This window comes from Crocodylus porosus, unplaced genomic scaffold (assembly GCF_001723895.1).
Source record: "Crocodylus porosus isolate Cpor-Errol unplaced genomic scaffold, CroPor_comp1, whole genome shotgun sequence".
Lineage (NCBI taxonomy): Eukaryota > Metazoa > Chordata > Crocodylia > Crocodylidae > Crocodylus > Crocodylus porosus.
This window is the reverse complement of record NW_017728886.1, coordinates 68,794,876-68,815,929: the sequence shown is the minus strand read 5'-3', so window position 1 is coordinate 68,815,929 and position 21,054 is coordinate 68,794,876. Positions and strand designations below refer to the sequence as shown.

At 40.8% G+C, this 21,054-nt stretch overlaps 1 protein-coding gene and 1 long non-coding RNA gene across 3 annotated transcripts in view; both read right to left on the bottom strand.

Annotated features, from left to right (window-relative positions):
- Positions 1 to 21,054, bottom strand: part of RARB (retinoic acid receptor beta) — a 343,635-nt gene that overhangs the window by 156,617 nt on the left and 165,964 nt on the right. The window lies entirely within an intron of this gene.
- Positions 7,927 to 8,936, bottom strand: LOC109310756. The gene is made up of 2 exons (XR_002101304.1): positions 8,855 to 8,936; positions 7,927 to 8,126 (listed from the first exon to the last, which is right to left on the bottom strand). It is a non-coding gene; the product is annotated as an uncharacterized LOC109310756 (long non-coding RNA).

The window sequence follows — 21,054 nt, the reverse complement described above, 5'->3', positions numbered from 1 at the left end:
AAGGTTTTCCTCTCTGCATAGTCATTACCAAGAACAAATTTCAATTTTTACTATGGGTACAAAATTTGGTTCAAACCATTCTTAGTTAGATAAAGTTAGCACTGAATTCACTGGGAAGTTGGCCTGTAACATGGTAAGGACTATAGAATTGAGTATTATTTATAGCATGTTAAAAATATAATTTCACATAAATGTCAGCATGTACCTATCAAATCTTTACATTCTTCATTAAACTAATGCTTCCTAACATAATGAAGAAAAGGCTACAAAATGTAAGTGTATTGTAATGTTCTTGTATTAAGGTAGAGATATCAAAATAAATTTGCAACCATATCATTATATCAATCTCCAGTATTACTACATTAGTACTATAACCAGAATTAACTAGCTTCAGGTCAAATTACTAATAAATCTTTAGAAATTAAATGTATAATTTGTCAAGACCATATGCCTTCACAAATTGATTATTCAGAATTTAGAAGCTTTTTAATTAGGAAGAAATTTATGCAATACTGTGTGTAATAATTACGAATCAGCTCTTCTGTAATATTTTTGTACATCAGCAAAAATTAAAATATTGGAAAACATTACCAGGTCATTGCACTATTTCAATGTCAAAAGCAACACATAGCTTAAATTTAGAGGTTAAAGATATCTTCCCGTATCTTTTACATCTTACATAGCTTTATGATCTCAGGACTAAAATCATTAACTGAATACAAAATCAATGTGAAAAAGATCTAATCTGACCATTTTCAAGTGCACAGTCACTAAACATGATTTATAGTACTGTAAAACTTTTGCTGTGGTTCTATAGTTTTACTAAACAGCTTATATTCGGAGTCATACTTTCATTTTCTGCCACACTAAATAACAGTATTTTGCATTTCTCCAGTGTCTTCTAGCCAAAGGTCTCAAAGCATTTTTACAGATACTAATAAAGGGAGCTTTCAAAACAACCATTAGAGTTAGATATTTTGCACCTTTTCTTGATCACAGGAAATTAAGGCACAAGAATGTTATGTGATTTGCCCCGAGATTAGACAAGGAGCTTGTGACAAAGACGAAAAAATATGCTGGGTCTCCTGATTTCCTTTCCTCTGCTTTAACGACAAAACTATTCAGCTTCTTCACCCCCACAACAGCTCTGGGTACTTCTATCAACATTTCATAGGAGAAGATTTTTTTGACAGAGAATACAAAAGCTGCTTTGTTAGTCTGGACACTTTTTTTCCTACCTAATAAAAACATGAATAGAAGTGGGACCTCAGTAAGCATATGGCAGAAAGTCTGGACTAACTGAAAAAGGGGCCTAAAAGAGTTTGCTCTGTCATTCTCAAACAAGTTTACTGCTGAATGTATATGGTGAAAATAAGGCGTACACAGAACAGGCCATAATGGAACATTGTTTATGTGCACATCTTGGCAACTGCATATACCGTACAGAGACTATTTCCAAGCAGAACAAAAACACAAAGGGGGAGTGACGACAATCAAGTATTCCAAGGCAAGAAAAATGTTATTTCATATACAAACCAAATAAACTAATGTGGTTTCTCCCCTGCTGTGATCCAACTGGCAGCTATCAAGTGCACACATTATGTAGCTGTTTAAGAAAAGAGAAGTGACCCAGTCTTACATATAATATTGGTCTAAGGCTTCTTTGTCTTAAGCAGTCTTACTATGTTTTCAATACCACAAGAAAAACAGTTAAGATTTTTTTTTTCTTTTTTTGGATGCATTTTCTCCTAGCTAGAAGAAAAGATGGGGAGAGAGCTTGTAGTAAACACCAAAAGGAATTAAGCCACATCTTCCCCCTTTTGAGGTCGTATTGAAAGATACCAAGCTATTTCTTTCATCTGAAGTTCATTCTTGCAAACCTATTACATGGCTTTAGTGAGTGACTTGAGGGTGACGATAACTGAGAGGTACTTATGCTCTTGGCAGAATTTTTCCTTTTAATCATTGCTCATGAAGAGAGGGAGGGCCTGCAAAACCTCCCAGTCTCTGCAGTCTACAGATAGCAAGCGATGGGTTGAACTTTTTTTTTTTGCTTACTTCTACAGACTAGAATATCATGCTTTGACAGCCGCTATGCAAACAAATGAGAGTAATTTTATTCCTACAAAACCCACTTCAAACATCTACCCAACTGAAAGAGAAAAAAAGATGACAAGTCAGAAAACAGCAGGTGGAGTGACAACAGAACCATAGAGAGTAAACAGATAAAGCAGAGCATTTTATGCAATTAATAAGCCTCTTGTACATTAGACATTGAGAGGACACAGCTTTATTAGGGGATCACTTAGGATCCTGAGCAAATTATTGTGCAGTGTCCTTCACAGAAACCTAAACCTAGCCTGGAATTTCAATTAATGTGAGGCACTGTTAATAGATAAAGGCAAGATCTTCTCTACAGCCCTCGCTCTGCACTTAATAGAGCTTGAAAGGAAAAGTCAAGATATAAATCCACACCCATATTATATTTTTCCAAGATATTCTATATTAGTAACTGAATCAAAAAGCATGGGTCCCATAGCCCCTAAGCTTAGGCAGGTATGAAGTCTTATGTGGAATTTATGGATTGCGTGCACTTATTCACAAGCCTGTCCTGGAAAACTTTGTTATAACCTCTGGCTTTTAGATTCTAGTGAAAACAGCACTGCCCTGTTCTTTAGTTTTTATTTTGCTAAATCACATTCTGGGCACTGAAGTTTTATAAGGCTATCTCATAAACTTTTATCAGTTTATTAACACCAATAGCTATAAAGTCATGTTCTCCTTTTTTTGAGGGGGGTGGGATTAGTTGTTTTTTGTTTTCTTTTGCTTTTTTAAGGTTGTAGGACCCAAATCTTCCCTCTCTACAAAATCTTATACATACCTGCCATTTTGTGCTAACACAGTAGCATTGTGTAGTGCTTTGCAGAGTCTACATTTTGTTTTAGGAGACAACCCATTTCCAACAATTACTCCTTGCTAAGTGGTGTCTACATGACTGCAACAACTGTGCGTCTGCAGTGTCGAATGTACAGTATATCAACCCACCCACTGTTATGGTGCCAATCCTTACAAAGCAAACCACGTTCTCAAAGGAGAAAGAATGTGGCCACTTATAGCTCTATTATTACATGACAACAAGGGTGCAGAGAAATGTGAACTACGAGCTGATGCACTCCCCCCTCATTACACAAGTATTCTTGATGGCTGAACCTCTGAAGTGTTTTAGCACTGTCGATTATACAGAGACAGCTTTTGTACTCTGCATTAGCACTGTCCAGCAGTGAAAGGCAGGCTCTGCTGTCTCATGAAATGGCATCCAATTTCACATGATTTTTTGTCCCAGGACACTGGGGCGCTGACTGCTGGTTCTGGGAAGACATTGGCAGTACCGTGGGGAAATCAAACTGGGGTAACTGTTGTTTTAAGAGGTATTTTGTTAACACTATTTTTGTGTAAAAGATTACATTGTACTGGGGGAAGATTCTTAGTGTAACCAACCTTCTCCAATCTGTCTGGAGAATAACAATGCTTACTCTTCTTCAAGTTCCAGATCTGGTACTTAGGTGATTCTATAAGGATCTCAGTTTTCACTTTAAAAACAAGTTTCTAGCTCTCATGATTGAGCTGAAAAAATTGTTATCATGATCAGACTGGTGGCACCGTAAAGGCTGAAGAACAAAGGGACAAATAGAAAGAACCCCCAAATAATTTATGTTTAATTAAATGTCACTATTTATGCCAATATTAGGATTTTGGGACATTAGAGATTGATCATACCAAGCAAGCCAGAAATGCTATTATACACTTTCACTGACAATGTGAATTCAGTGTTCATGACTGAAAGGACTGAAAATGGAAAACCTTAGTGCATCCATAGAAAAGACAAAACAAAAGCATGAAGTGGTAGTACAGGTTTTCCCATGTCCCAAGCCAACACAGAGTAACCCAAAGGTACCACCTTCAGAGATGAGATTTCATATTGATTCCGTCCTGAGATATTTTGCAGAGACTTCTAACAAGGGTACCACTTTGAATGTATGCAGGTGATGATTTATGGTGACAACATCTGTTTGCTATATATCCGACTAAAACGACCAATCCATTACACAGATCAAACAGCCAACAGATAGTAATGACTTCAGTAACTACTGCTCTGAGATAATTTCAAACTGGTAACTTTCAGATGAAAAGCTCTGTATTCACTGTTAATAATTCTCCAAACTATGCAGTAGTATACACTTCAGTTTATCAGGAAACTTCATGGAAAATAATATTCTTGGCCGACCCTTCAAAAAAATGAAAAAAGAAACTCAGTCCTTCTTTGTTACTTTAACCCAGCTCAAGTGCCTAATATCACAGGGTAATATGGTGATGATTATAAGTGTGAGTGACAATGGAAGCCCCGCAATTCATCCTCAATTACTACTCTTAATCGTGTACTACTCTCAATTACTCTCTGTAATCCTAAAAACAGCATTGTAGAGAAACATGTTATCGATCTGCAAACACAAAACGATGGGCACATAGGAAACAGCTTCAGAAACTGGCACCTTCTTGTTAGGAGACTTACTCAATGCTGCCAACAGAACCGTGCCAGTGGAATTAGGAATCTCCTTCATGGAAAGGCTTTGTGGACAAGAGAAAATGTTATTTACAAATACATCTTACACAGTTGTGCTCTGAGTCTAAGAACAGCCACAAATGGCGCTCAATACACGGAAGAAGATACGGAAAGCATAAAAAACTCCACCTTTTTGTGTTCACAGGTTCTGTCTAAACTGCAGCCAGAAGTGCAAGTGCAGCTAATGCAGACATCCCCAAGCCAGCTGCAAAGCAGCTAGTAGCACTGTAGTGCAAAATGCTCCTGCCACACAGGGTAAAGGCACTACCAGTTAGCCCTCACTAAGCTCCACACTGCCACAGCTACACAGCATTTGGTACCTGAACTGCCTAGTTTCAAGTTAGCTTACGCATGTTTTCACTACCTGGCAGTTATACCTGTCACAGCACTATAGACCTAGACGAAACATGCATGTGTATAATGATTTCTGCACCTGTAAAGATGACTGGGCTAGTTACTAAGGATGTGAACCTCATGCCCGCTCCAGTATTTATGCTCAATAAAACAGACTGGAATGCCAAAAAACACATCTATTCAGTAGAAAGCTTCCATGGGACAGGGATGGTTTAAAGGAGGCTGTGGAGTTGTCTTCTGAGGACCCTGCCACCAGCTATGATATAAGAAGGGTGTACTAGGTGAGGCTGGGAGATAAGGGTAGAAAATAGGGCCTTACTACACAGAGATTTGAGATTCGTGGCAGCACTTACAGTTCACAGACTGCCCAAATTAGGCCAGGGGCTACAGAGAAGGGCACAAGAGGATAGTCACAAAGTATGGCTTAAAGCTCATTAATTCCTTGGGCTGCTAGTTCTCTGGTGTGCCACTCAGTGGAAGAGAATGGAATCGGACCCGATATTTCCAATCACAATCTGTAGCCTGTACAACTTATGTATTGAGAAAGAGAAAACCCTTTAAAAATCCAAACTATACTACTTCTGCTTGCAACTCTGACTCTTAGAACTGAATCCTGTTCAAATTTATGGGTTCCCTATGCATTTTAAACCAGCAGACAGTAATTTTAGAGCTATCTGTTAAGATGGGAAAGCAGACATAGCTAAGAAGAAAATTGTCTAACAAGAACAGTTCTGCAAAGTATTGTTATTTGCTAATCACCAGTGAAGTTTTTCATACCATACAAGGAACAAGAAGACTCAATGACTTGCTCTGATGGGTTTTGAATAACCTAAATACATTAAGTTTTGAATAACTTAAATACATTATTCCATTATCATTATCTGATCCTTTTGTAGAAGGATTTGTTGCCCAGCTACCTCCTATTTGGTATAAAGAAAAACTGAAGTAATCACATATATCAGCCCTTGAATTGTTGATAAGTAGGGACTTCTATTAGCATGATCTGCAGACTTAAGTCCTATTTTCAAATGTGCTGAAATCTTGCTGTTCCTGTGGTAAGTTCATAGCTGCAGATAACTTCAGCAGGAGCTGCGAATGCTCAAAACCCCTAAAAATCAGGCTAACTGTTAGCAAAAAGGAATAGTGACATAAATACATTCAAACATAACTATATTTAAGCAGTTCTGAAGGCTGAAAACCTAGGCTGGAATATCCTCGTTAAGTAGAAGTCACCTTATAGACTATATGCACCTTATAGACTAACGAAAGTAGGTGCAAATGTACCCTGCCTTCTAGTTAACTTCAGACTAACACAGCTAACATCTCTCTGCTCATAACTTCCTTAACTCACTTTGCTGTTTCTAGGTATAAGCAGTAAGGCCAGAAGAAAGAAGAGTGGATCTGCCCAAGCTTACTTGTCTGCTAGGCTAGCATTGTTAAGGTACCCCAGCGTATGCAGCCATGGCACACAAGATTACAGGTAGTCCTCAACTTTACGATGTTCGAGTTACAATGAACAGCACTTACGATGGTTATAAACTGACACCCTGTTTCGACTTTCTGATGTCAGTTTCGACTTTATGACGCTGGATCAGATGCAACGCCAGTGAACAAGGTCGCTGCGCTGCCCGTGTCCCTGACTCAAGATGCTCATTTGCTGTTCTGATGCCATTTTTACATGGTAAATCTTTGTGTTTCCATACTTTTTCTTAAAATGTAGTGTTTCTTTGCCCATAATATTGGCAGAAAAGCGTAAATCTGGTGCAAGAGATGTTTCTAAGAACCATACAGCAATTACTATGGAAACAAAAGTGGAAATAATTAAGAAGTCCAAAAAAAGTGAGACGCCAACTGAAATCAGTAGAGCTTTGGATATCCCCTGAACGACTATCATGGGGATATCCAAAGATAAGGTAAGAATTCAGGAACATGTTAAGGGCTCAGCTCCTATGCAATCAACGTGATAACTAAGCAGCATGTTAGACTTATTGCTCATGTTGAAAAACTGTTACTCATTTGGCTGGAGGATCAAAATCAGTGCCATGCTCCTGTGAGTTTAAGCATAATTCAGGAAAAGGCTAGGAGACTCTATGATGATCTAAAGAAACAACAGAGGGACAGTTCTAATGCTGAGCCCTTTAATTCAAGTAGGGGGTGGTTTATGCATTTTAAAGCCAGGGCCAATTTGCATAACATAGAGGTATCAGGTGAAGTTACCAGTGCTAATGAAGAGGCATCTCATACTTTTCCTGAAATCATTGGATGAAATTACTGAAGAGGGTGGATATTGTGCTCAGCAATTTTGTAATGTTGACAAAACTGGGCTTTTTTGGAAAAAATCCTGTCGAGAACCTGCATTCCCAAGAGGAGGAATCCATTCCAAGGTACAAAGCTGCTAAAGATAGGCTCACTCATTTGCTCAGTGACAATGCTGCAGGTGACTTTAAATTTAAACCTTTACTTGTGTACCGTTTGCAAGACTCCAGAGCTTTCAAGGGATATTCCAAGGCATTTCTCCCAGTAATATGGACATCTAATTCTAAGGCATGAGTCAATAAGAACATTTGTGAGGACTGATTTAATCATCATTTTGTGCCAAGTGTCAGGGATTATTGCAGCAAAAACAATCTTGCATTTAAAGCATTGTTAATCCTCAACAATGCTCCTGGTCATCTAACCAGCCTTGATGACATGCATCCTGACATCAAAATGGTGTTCCTGCCCCCCAGCACCACCTCATTGTTGCAACCCATGGACCGGAGCTAACTGCATCCTTCAAGACCTATTATCTTAGGCATGCATTTGCCCAGGCCATCAGGGCAATTGAGAAGGAAGGTGGACCAACTCTGGAAGGGCTTCAACATTTACCATGCAGTTAAGAACACTGGTGAGGCATGAAATGAAGTCAAACAACCACATTTGAATGGTGTTTGGAGAAAATTGTGTCCTGAGTTTGTGTCTGACTTCCAAGGCTTTACAGACACTGTTGAAGAGGTGACCAAAAATGTTGTTAAAATGGGCAAAGAACTCAACTTAGACATTGCACCAGACGATGTTGATGAGTTGCTGGCATCACATTCTGAAGAATTAACTAATGAGGACCTCATTGAATTGGAACAGCAAAAAGTGGCAGAGGAAGAAGAAGATGCACCTGTGACAGCTGAAAATTATGTCTGTATGATAAAGGTGCTTGCTGAGTGCTCTGTGAGGATTAGACCAGGTGTTTTTGTTGTTTGTTTAGATATTGTAAGCTGTATGTTGCCACTAAGAGCCTAATTAAAGTAAAAGATTAATGAGGCCTTGTATGTAGTGAGGCCTAGTAAATTTAGCAAGGCCTTGTAGAAGTAGTAGTAGGCCTTGTGGCATAATCAAAATTAACCTTATCAGAAGAATGCAAAGGCTTGTACTGCTATTGGTCAGTCCTAAGGAGAGTTTGTATTGGGAGAATCTGAATGGCTGTAAGTTATCAGCATAACTCAGAAGTTATAAATTGGCTAGCACATCTGGAAATCATTAGAAGGAAGATGCAGCGTGTGAGAGAAACTACTGATTTAAAATTAACTGGTGAACTGGATTCAGTGGGCCCATGGATCTTGAGGAGCCTGAGGACTGAATACCAGGGTCCTTCCCAGTACCCCTTAGACAGTGCAGATCGGGGACACCTGACTTCGCTGAGCTTTATAGAAGAGGAACTTGTTGTACATCAGGCATCAGAGGAGACTGCTGATAAGTTGCCAACGCGAATTGTTATTGTCTGTCATTGTTACTTTGTTACTATGCATAGTTGTGATTTTTTTATTAAGTCAATAAACCTTTCTTGCCTTTTACTCCCAACCACACTCTCAATCCTGAACCCTCTGCTGGCAGCTGGGACAGCACCCACTGTTGAAGAGACTCCTCCTCATAAAGTCTTGACACCAAAAGTGTTGGCTGAGGCATTTCAATATTTGGAAGCTGCCATCCCTGTTTGAGGAACATGACCCCAACATTGACTGCAGTGCGTCATTGAATAGGGTCATATCCAACATGTACAGCTGCTACAGAGACATTTACAAGCAACAGAGGAGAACCTCTCTCCAAACTTCCTTGGACACTTTCTTTAAGAAAGCAGACAAGACTCCAGAAAAACCTGCTGCCAAGACTCCTGAGAAGACTCCAGCCAAGAACCCTTCAAAGAGTCCAAACTAAGAGCCCTTCAAAAAGTTGAGCAAAGTCACCTCAAAGAAGTCCTTCCAAATCAATATGATTGCTATTTATAATACAAATACATCAATGTAGCTATTTTACTCATCTATAATTGGCTGAGTACAAAATTCTGGGTTATTTATGGTGAAAATAGGGTACCAGGCCTTGGTTCAGGAACCAATCCCCCATTTATAACATTGTTCCTATGGGAAAATTGGTTCCGAGTTATGACGTTTCAACTTAAGACGCAGTTTTCAGGAACCAATTGTGTTGTAAATTTGAGGACTGCCTAAATATGGCTAATATCATATCCAACTGCTTTTGTCCAACTCATATGACCAGGTACCCATTTTCAATGGGTCAACTAGGGCTGCCTTTGGGTGAGGCTTGCACTACCATCTCTGGACTTATAGTGAGAAACTTTAAATACTCTGCCACCAACCACTTGAAGTCTGTGTGTAATGTCATTTTGCAAAGATGCAGTCTAATGCTTTCTATACTGGCACCACGAATTTGATACTGACTGGCTTTGTGGCCTGCAATCAGTCAGGTTCTGTGTGACATTTATGATGCTGCTAAAAACTATACACAATTAAATCACCAGTGGATGAAAGAACAGCTGCTTGGTTAAAGTACCAGTTTTTAAAATTTCAAATGTACTTAGCAGGAATATTTTGACCCCATTCCAACAGAAAAAAATAGAGCATTTTAAAATTATGTGGACTAAAATGTTCTTGTTTGGGTGTTTGTTTATTTATGTATTCATTCATTCACTTATATTTTCTCTTCCTATGCACCACAAAGCCAAGTGAATTCCAGGGAACTGGATGACTGAATAGCCGTGGATTTTTTTAAAAGAGGCAGGGATGTTGGGATTTTGTAGTCTATAGGGAATTCAGTGCAGCCTGAGAAGCAGATGAATAAATATTTTTATTGATGTGGTAACTGACACTTGATGCTGATTTTTCCTACCCATACTACACACATCAGGCCATATCACACAGGTGTATGTACACTGGACACCACGGAATTACTCTGAATTACCACCAGGGTGACAGCGTGGATTTTGGTTCATTCTCTTCCTGATGCACAGATCCAAGGTAAGCCTACAGAAGATTAATATATTAGAACTTCTTTAGAGATACAGCTAGGTCATCATTTCATTTTAAACATGAAAGATAAACCATGTGTTTATACAATTCTAATAGGTATATGTTATTATGTGTTGTTCATTTGTTCTGAGCTTAGGACAGGGGTGGGCAATTATTTGGGCCTGCAGGCTACATAGGCTGTTCTGAGAAGCTGCTGCAGGCCAGTCAGCACCACTCCCCCTGCACATGCAACAGCCCAGAGCCCATGTGCTACCACCAAAATAGCACAGCCCCAGCCCACCCTGTGCCCAGGCGTGGGTTCCAGGCAGCTGCAGCAGGAAGGGCCCAGCAGTGGCAAGGGGGAGAGGCCACTTTTCTCCTGTGCTGAGCAGCATCTTCTGTCTGGCCACTGTTCAGCGTGGGCTGCTGTTCAGCATGGGCAAACGAGTCTGGAGCAGGCATGGGACAGGCTGGGGTCAGGGCTCTGAGTGCAGGTATCTGCCAGTACAGTGTGACTGGGGCCAGCAGCAGCAACAGCTGGAAGGAGCCACCATCACCTAGGTTGCCTAGAAATGTAGTCCAGCCACAGTCCCTCTGCATCCCCAGAGGGTAGTGGGACATGCACGGAAGCCAGACAGTGCCTGGGCCAGGTGGGACCGAGAAACCTACCACAGGCCAACAAAATTCACTCTGCAGGCCAGATCTGGCCCATGGGCTATGTTTTGCCCACTCCTGGCAATAGTATTACCCAGGTTTTAATCTCAAAACCCTATGGAAAAATGTAGATATAGATGTATATATTAGACATAGATTGCTGGAGTCATTTTTTGGTCTAGTATAGTACTAAGTTCCCAGAATCAACAACATTTCAAGAATGGCTTGGAGAAATGACACAATCTAATAGTTGTATGGATTTAAACCAACATTTCCAAACTTGCCAGCAACAGGTATTTTAGGTACCATTTTCAAAGGTGCCAAGCATTCACTGTCCCCACATATTTCAATGAGAGCTACAGGCATGCTGTACTGCTGAAACTTGCACCATTCATTTATTTAGGAATACAAACATGGATTTAGCTTTTTAATTCTTTTTTCCCCCCAAGTTATACAATTTTCACTTTAGGCTACATCAAGAAAAAAACTGAAAACCACATAAGACTTGAGAGAAGTCTTTCATAAATGTAAAGATAGAGCAATATAAAGACTAGATTGTCTATGGCGCTTAGTTGGGTGTACCATAAACCCCCTTTCTTATGCCAACAAAACACAGTCTGAATAGTTAAAAAACAAAGTTAATCTAGAAACTGAGCAACAGTAATGGGGTCAATGCATCATCCTATTTACCTATGTGACAGTGTTTGCAATATTACCTGTATTTAGCATTTAGGAATGCAGTAAGGTAAAACACTATCGGATTTTCTCTTTAGCACAGAAGTAATTCCCCAACCCCTACCTCCTATACTGCTTTTCAGCAATATTTTTAGGGCTTTTGGTGGCTGAGTCTAAAAACATTCTGACCTTGGGTACCAACAACATCGTATGTTCAAAGAGCCAAACCCCTCAAATCAATTACATTTGGCACAAAGTTTGAATTTCCTGTTTATTTGCTTTTGGCCTTCCTGTGTGTTGGTGCAGTACCTAGGGTCAAGCTCAGTTAGATACAAAGACAATGCAAAGACAGAACACTTTTCTTTTCCTCTGGCTACTGAGGAAATCCCTGCTTTAGATTAGAAAATAACTAATGATTGTGTGTCCCTTTATGCTTTGGAGTAGGGCCCCTTATTTTATCTACATGGCAGCTACCTGTCAACGTGTGGTGCTTGGAGTAGCGCACTGGGAGCTCATACACACCAAGACTATCTAAACAGACCATTAAGTGCTAGTAAAGTAACACATGTGAACGACAGGTCAATAAATTCTAAACAACTTATGTTCACTGCAAAGACCTGACTGTTTTAGAACAAGCTGTGTTTACATAAAATCAATTTTTACAAGCACCTAAATAATTAAGGAATAAACCACAATAATAATTATATTCTGAATTCAATACACTAGTTTCATAGTACTGTAACGAATTCCTTTCTTATTTATTTGCTTTTGTCTTTTTTCAAGGTTCTAGTTTTCTAAACAACTCCTTGTCTCTATGGGAACTGTCAAAACTTTGACTTGTGTCCAAATAAGAAGCAGTTACTGTTTTTTATACTAATTAATATGGGCTGATTCAATAGAGTGAACATGGCCAAAATAGTACAACAAGTCAATAATTCATGTTTTGAACATATGCCATTTTTATCCTTTCTAAAAATATTAAGCAAGCCAACTGTACCATATCAATCCACTGGCAATGATGAATCTATACATATGCACAGAAAATTGAAATTATCCATATTCAATTTTAGGTCACAAGTTAGAAAGGTTTAGATTCAATGTCAGTTGATCTCTTAACCTTCTGACCCTCATGTGTCATGCCATCTATTAATTATGAAGGATGTGTACGCATATGCACAGAGAACTGTGTGTAAATGGTTGGCATACAATATGGTACTCAAGAGCCCCAACTCACAAATGAGATCTTACTAGAGCTGAAGTGCAGTGGGCACACTGATTTACACTACAGAGCTTCCCTATCATGTTTGTTGCTTTTTTTAGCTCCAGGCAACATAATCTTGAATGTTGTAGGTACTATAAATTCACATTTGCCAATCCATGATGCCATCTGTTCCCTAAAGCATCTACATAAAGTATGCCAATGCAAACCATTTGCAAACTGTTTTTGCAAGCGAATTCTTGTGAAAATACAATGTGGCACATTTGCAATTTCAAATGGAGACCACTGGAGGTTATTTTTAAATTGTCATTGCTTAAATTACTTTTTGTTCAAGAAGTGTTTGCCTATTGTTCTCAGATTTCCTACCTTTACTATGAGATAATGGCATCCCTTCATGTCAGCAGAAGAAGGGGAAGATCTCCTAAATCAGCTTAGCACATCAGCTCAGTATTTTGGTGGCAAAAGTAAAGAGAAGCAGAGTTTGTCTCTGTGTTCTTTGTCTCTGAACACAAAAAGTCCATGAGAATGCTGTAGGATAGACAACTGCACAGGTTTTGGTTCATTGCAGAACTCTCTTTTCCCTCAATGTGAGTCAAACATGGATCAAGGATAGGGCTATTACAGTAATGGCAGTAATTGTACCAAAATGAACAGAATGCAGGTCTGAATCTATAAGTCTCTCACAAGGTACCAATTTATCTTTGTGTTTCACCTAGGAAACTGAAAGAAATTCTTAATGAGCATTTACCCATGTAAGAATTATGATGGCAATTTGCAAAGCTGCCATTATGGCATAAGAATCACTGTTACTATTTTATCAAGGCCAAACTAAACATAGAATCATACAATCATGACTCTGGAGGTCATTTACTCCAATCCCCTGCCTGAAGCAAGAGCATCCCTACCCAAGCCATCCCATACAAATCTTTGTCTAACCTATCACTATACCCACACAAGCAACCCTGTCACACAACTACAAGACATAATAGTAGGGGTGGGCAATTATTTGGGCTGGAGAGCCACTTAAGGCATTTCAGCGAGCTGCTGCAGGCCAAGGTTGGGGAGCTGATGTGGCTGGGCATCAACAGCAGGTACGGGGGGTGGGGTGGGGTTCGTATCTGATCCTATCTGGCCCTGGGCCCATGATTTCTGCACCTACCACCGAGGCTGCCAGATGGAGCAGGCAGACCGGTGGGGTCTCCATGGAGAGGGTCCCCGGACTCCCACAGGTAGGGTGCACTCAGCCAGAGGGATGGGGTGGGGCCATGGGTGGGTGAGGAGCAGCATCTGGGAGTGGGCTGCATGGTCAGGGCTGGGATGATGGGGCAGTGACAGCAGACAGCATGGCACCGGGGCCTGGGGCAGAGCCGCAGTCTGCTCCCTATATGTCCTTGTGATTGGTACATATGGGCAGGGCTGCTCAAGGAATGGATCACAGCTCTGCCCCGGACCCTGGCCATGCACTGTCACTGCTGCATGATCCTGGTCTTGGCTCCTGCCTGCCCATACTGCTCCCAGATGCCATTCTCTGCCCACTCACAGCCCCATCCAATCTGCCTGGTGAAGTATGCCCTGCCTGCAGGTGGGGTCTCCATGGAGACCCTATCCACCCACCCACTCCATATGGTGCCCCCGGTGCTGGATGTGGGATAGACTGGCAGCAGCAGCTGAGCAGAGTGAGCCACCACTGCAGAGTTTGCCAGGAAGTTGAGTTTGGCCGCCATGTCACCCCTGCCTCCCTGCATGCCCTGGGGCAGTGGGACTGACCACACATGCCATGACCCAGTCTGCCCCCTGTGCCTAGGCAAGGGCGGGGGCCAAGGGAGCCACCATTGGCTGGATAGACTCTAGCCCATGGGCCATATTTTGCCCAACCCCTGCGTAACACTCTAACCTGCCACAGGTAAAGCAGGGGGACAACACCAGTCAGTGTCCTGCTCTTGCAAGGATCGTTACAGTATATTTAAGGGATCCAGTGAAGAGGGCCACATCCCAGGCTGAAGAAGGAAAAACACCCAGTCTATATCAATCCGACAATGGGGAAAATTCCTTCCTGCCCCCAAATGTGGCAACCAATCTGACCCTGAGTAGAGGGCATGGGTGACTGATGCCACCTGAGACTGGGGTGGGGGGCACTGTTTGTGGGCAGCAGCATCTGCGGCATCAGCTGCAGGGTGGTGACTGGTGACTGCCACAGAAGCTGTTGGGGGCGGGGGGAAGCGGTGACTGCCCACAGAAGTCGGTGGCAGAGTGGTGAGTGGTGACCACCCGCAGAAGGCGGTGGCATTGGTGGGGTGGTGAGCAGCGATTGCCTGCAGAAGCCAGCAGCAGAGGCAGCAGCCAATCTCAGAGGTGGGACATGCCTCCCTGTGCCCTCCATACCAGTTGCCTATGGTAGACAGGCAAGACTCTCTAGCAAGGAACATCCATGTTTTAATTGTAACAGGAACACTGGCTCACCTCAGTCAAAATCCTCAGCTCTGGCTGCAACCAACACCCAATGTTTCTAAGGCAGGTGAAAAAAAACTTTAACGTGTAGGAAGAGGAAGGGAAAAGATACCGTCCCAGCCCCATGCATCAACCAGCAAAGCCCAGAAGCATGGGAAATACCTATAGCATATCACAGACAAAGCTATTCCTAGATCATCCTTGACCAATGCTTATTCAACCTCTTACTGAACATTTACAATGACAGATATATCTTTAGATATTTGATCACTGCTATCATGTCTTTTGTGGAAAACTGCCTTTTCCACAAACAGAACACGCCTACTTCCTTTATCTTCTCCTCGTATAACTTGCCTTCAAAGCCCTTTTGTCTTTTTATCATTTTTGTCAACCATTTCTGGACCTTCTCTACCTTCTCCGTGTCCCTTTAAAATGTGGAACCCAAAACTGTACACAACTGTACATGAGGCCTAATTAGTGCAAGTAAAGAGGCACTATCACCTCCTGTGTCTCACACCTACTGCTTCTGTTGATGCAGACCAAAACTGCATTCACTTTTTGTACAGTTGCAATCCACTACAGACTCATGTTGTAGGTCCACAAACCTCCTAGAGGTCCACCATGTTGTGGGTCCACCAAACTTCCTAGATCCTTTTCCGTAGTTCTGCCATCTAGCCAGGTATCACACATTTTGTATTTGTTTTCGATTATTCTTCCTGAGGCACACTCCAGTCCTCCTGTGTGTTTGCAATCCTTCCCAGTTTCATATGATCTGCAAATTTGTTCATGACGCTCTCTTTTCCTGGATCTAAATTGTTAATAACACTCAACAACACTGGGCTGAGGACAGACAGACCCCTGTGGGACTGTAAGTAGAGAGTATCTACTGTCCTTTTGCTATATGGATGAGATATTTCATCTTGCTAAGGTAACCTCTGAGTCATATGTCTTCTCTAAATAATTCCCATATCTTCCTCTCAAAACAAAGTGTTTTTAAATGTTGATTAGAATCAGAGGAAGTGCAAACAGAGGAACTAGACTACAAACCAATGTGTTGAGAATGGAAGCCAGTGTCTGGGACATATCAATGCTGGAAGGGTTATGTGTATGTAAAAAAAAGTAGGCATGAGTGGAGACTCCATAGCAGAGACAATGCTGTTTCACTGAATAAACTATGGAGACTTCAGTTCCTTCCCCTTGTTTAGGTAATTTGTCTATCCAATACCTATGTCCATATTCATGCTGCAGTCTAGGAGCACAACCTAGTTTAGTATTCTAGACCTTAAGTTATACCAGTGGTATGCATAGTTTGCTTGCATGGGTTGTGTTTGCAGGCTGAACTTTACAGTAAGTTGGATATCCGCTTATGATCTAGCATGTCTGCTTTCACTTTTTTCTGCTGTTTCTATCAGAAATGCCGCTACCTCACTCATGTTTTGTACACAATTCAAACATGCTATCCAGCTCTGTAAAAACTATCTAAAGGAACAAAAAGCCATGGATGTACATAGATGGCATCCCCAAATAACCGCTGTGAAACAAATAGGCATTCAATGCCATACTTCTTGACTGACTGCTTTAAAAGTAACGTATATGCAATTTGAGTGCAGTTGATGTTTGAACATCATAGGGCAGACTGACTTCGCACAAATTTTCTGCAACGTAGATTTGCAGATGACACAAAACTGGGAACTGCAAACACGCTAGAGGACAGGAAAACAATTCAGAAGGATCTTGACAGATTGGAAAGCTGGGCTAGAGTTAACAGGGTGAAGTTCAGTGCTGACAAATGCAAGGTTTTATAATTCTTTTAAAAAATGTAATCAGCTCATCACTTAATTCACTCAGACCTTAGGATTTGTGGAAAAAAACATCAGTCTGAATGTTCTGCATCTAGTGAGTATTATAGCTGGAAAGAGTTTCTTGTCATCTACCCTTCTTCACCAGCCTCCTTATTAAATCCTAATGAAGCTGGCTCAAGACTTTAATTTCCATCACTCACCTACTCCAAACAATGTCAAGTATTGTGAAGGTTGACACCGGCGGTATAATAAACCACAACTGATAGTTTTCATTTGCTTAAGCGCAAAGGCTTTATTTTCCGTTATCCCCTTTTTTAACAGAAAAGAAAGAAGGTATCATATAGTGCATTTTACACGCACAGTGTCACTGCTACCATCTGTGAATGTTATTTTTTAGTGTTTACTCTGACTCTTACTTCAGCAAATCTGTTTCTCAGCTTTCTTCTGGATTTGGGGAACCGATCCTCAGTCGTCTCTAAAGAGTTTTCAGCACATTCAAAACTTACACAAAAGGAAGGATGATCAAAGTCACAGAGCTATCTAAAGGTTCTACCACTCTGATAAGCCAACTTTCATTAAAAAGCATCTGTCATCAATACAATTAATTGCTTTGTTTAAACATCTGCAGGTCATATTATTTCTTGACAAAGCAGCGGCAAGAAGGGAAAGTAAAACTGAGGCAGGTTATTAATCACCTACTCACTGTTTCCTGTACAACATAGAGGAAATAATCAAGCAGCATTGCAGATTATAAAGGGAGATTCCCTAAAAACAGAAAAAATGCACAGTACATTTAATACATTGTAGGGGCCCATGCGATAGTTACATCTAGTCCATGGAAATTTGAGTTTATTTATAAGATTGAGTATCTAACAAGAGTCCCTACATTTAAATGAAGGTATGTATGCCCAACCCCCAAGAGCAGCTATCCAGATTAACTAGTCTTTGTTCATGTCCAAAAAGTATGTAGTTTGATCCAAAGTGGATAGAACCAATTGACACAATCAGAAATGTAAATCTGGAGGGAGTTTGTCACTCATAAATTAATGCAAACCTTAAATGGAATAAATACCAATTGACACAATCAGAAATGTAAATCTGGAGGGAGTTTGTCACTCATAAATTAATGCAAACCTTAAATGGAATAAATCTAACTCATCAATATAGCCAGCTGTGTCCTCCCTAAGGACTTTTACTACATGTGATTTTACACATCTGTCAGTTCTAAATAGAGAACGGAGCACTCAGAACATTATGTCAATTTGTTACCCACCCTTGGGAATTTGGGGTCTATAAACCAGTGAACGGGCAGGAAGAATCAAATAAGTATGATGGGGTGAGTTCTGATCACACACACACATATTTTTTACTTACGGCAGATATAATTTTGCTCTATCATCAGTTCTCTCATGCAAAGAGAACTTAGACCCCTTTCCTACAGACCACTTCTCTGAAACATCAAGGGCTATGCAGCACCTGTGACAATGAATATACCAATCTTTGAGTGAGATGATATTCTGCTTCATCTTTGGAAATAAACAAGACAGAGAATGCTTTCTGTACATAATTCTCTAATATTACATTTAAGCCAGGGGTGCTTAACCCCCAGCCTGCAGGCCACACCTTGTCTGCAGAGCCATGCCATCTGACCCACTGAGCTCCCCACAGGTCTGAAAAATTGGCAGTGGCGGAGTGGGGGCATGATAATTGCTGCTCTCCTGCTGCCAAATGTACAGATCTATGGAGAGCCCAGTGGGTGGGATAGCATGGCCCTGTGATCTATATTGGGTGTGTGGGGCCAAGGCAAGGTGGCATGGGGCCTGATCCAGGCACGTGTGGCGAGGGCAGTACAGGGCCTAGTTAGGCGCACAAGGAAGCATAGGGCCCAACCCTGTGAGTTGACCCTGTGCAGGATCCAGTTTAGTCTGGCCCTACACCACTCATCCAGTTCACCAAGCCAAAAGGTTAAGCATCACTGATTTAAGCAATCAACCAAAATACAACAAAATCTCCTATTTACACAGAACAGAAGATTTGTGTACTCGTTAGCTCCAGGTAGACAGTTCATTTTGGGAAATTCCTGTCAGAAAATTCCTGACACTGCTGGGCTCTTCCATTACATTTATTGGACATTAGAAGCTCATTCCTGCTCCCACTGAATTCAATGGCTGAACTCCTATGGACTTGCAAGGGAGCTGGATTGTGCTGCAAAACATCACCAGAGCAGGCATAGTCATACATTATGTTATTATGTGCCAAGTGTGTTTAAAAATGTGTAACCTTGCTTAAACTGTACCAACCTACAAGTGTCAATCATATACCACAATCAAAACAAGGCTCACACTTCACCAGCATCATTGTTATTAATATTCATGTAACAAACCCCCAGGTGTCCCAACCCCTACCAGATAATATTGTAATGCATAATAAAATCACATGTGGCATATGGCATTATTAGGTCAACAGTTAAAAGTCCACAGAAGATGATGGGAATAGTGAAAGGACATTAAACTGCAGAATGGAAAATGGCTGTGTAAGAGTAATAGCCCTAGGGACCAACATTGCCCTGCCTCAATTATTAACACTGCCAAAAGGTACACTCCCTATGACAGACCTTTGGTCCATAATTGTGATGTATGATAAGTCTGGTGTGGCAAATATTACCCTGCAAAAGTACCATGGCTTAATCTTTTGACAATCTGAGAACTTACTTCGTTTTTCTAACATTAATATGAATATGCAACAGCTAAGTCTTGATTTGAAAAATGTTGAGGGTATTTTTAAGTAGGAAACCACCAGAGTCTATTTCAGCTTCAAAAGAAGTAACTGGAACACAGAAAAGCCCACTTAAATCAGTCCTTAGACAGAAGATTAGATGAAGACTGCCTGCATTTTAATAATACATGGGGCTTGAAACCCCTGCTACATAACTAGGTCTGCAAAATCAAATGGCAAAATCTGGTAGAAATTTGTATTGCTTTATAATGGTCTCATTCTGTTGCTGGACATAACATATGTGGCTCCCTTTGAATTCAATTCAACAGAAACTCCATGTGAGCATATCTGAGCAGACTGTGACCCAGAGATGTGGAAAAACACCCACATACTTGATGCAGCACACTTTCTTTTCTTCTAAACAGTAGCATCTGGCCTTAAGTGTTTTAACACACTGAGACTGATGTGCTTGACATATTGTGGACTTGTTGAGTTCCTTCCTTTATTTGGTGATGCTGAACTTGATAGCAGTCAGAAGTACCAGGTGATTAATCAGTCTTTTTCTTAAAGGTTATCTGTTAAAACTACACCTGATTAATATGGCCCAATGACAGAAGAGGAGCAATAGATCCCTTTTGGCTGACCCTTAGGCCAGCAGTGTATAACAATGGACAGGTTTCATTTATAATGTAGTGAACACACCTGGAAATCTGCTTGTAATTAGGAGGTGATAATGAATCCATCTATCAAGAGGAGGCCTGTTTGTCAGCAGCTCTGGATGCTAAACCAGATATTTACTGTAAATCCCTCAGGCTTTCTATAGAAGCTGTGCCTGCAAATATGAACCTTTGCAACCCCAAAACAGACTCTTTTTGGTCTCTGGTCTGATTTTGAGAAAGACTTTTCTTTTGTTTTTAAACATACTGTGCAGCCCTCCTAATAAAGGGCAAAAGCTGGCAGCAATGGGTTGCAGATGTGGAACAATCTTTTAACTTCAAACTTCTTTGTTTCCCTCAACAAAACAAAAAGGCACTCAAAAGTTTTAGCCCTGTTAAGCAGGGAGGCAAGGGGGTCCTATATAAATTGCAAATAATTGCAGAAAATAGCTTGACTTATCAGAATGGATGTGATAAAGAGAGGTGCACAGCTCTCTTTACTTCTCTCAAGAAGTTTAGGTCACTTAGAACGTAGAAAGATTATGGAGATGATACTAAAACCATTTCATAAATAATCTGATTAACATGAGCTTCCAAAGGAAGCTCAGGCTCAAAGAAGACTGAGATTATGAGC